Below are 246 nucleotides of genomic sequence, written 5' to 3' on the forward strand. Positions count from 1 at the left end.
CAAGACTATGGGCGATTTTCATTAGAGCAGAATTATATTCTTCCACGGATTCAAAATCTTGGAACCTGAGACGCTTCCATTCATTCATGGTCTTTCGCCAAAATATCATTGAGTATCTGGATTCTAGTCTTGTCCAAAGTTCACAAGGATCCTCTATATTTTCATACTGATTTCTCAGTTCCTCAGTGAGATGGTAGCGCATAATTGTTATGGCTCTATGCTTTTCACTTTCAATTGCATTATTGC

Source organism: Brassica oleracea, chromosome C4, assembly GCF_000695525.1.
Source record: "Brassica oleracea var. oleracea cultivar TO1000 chromosome C4, BOL, whole genome shotgun sequence".
NCBI classification, from domain to species: Eukaryota; Viridiplantae; Streptophyta; class Magnoliopsida; order Brassicales; family Brassicaceae; genus Brassica; species Brassica oleracea.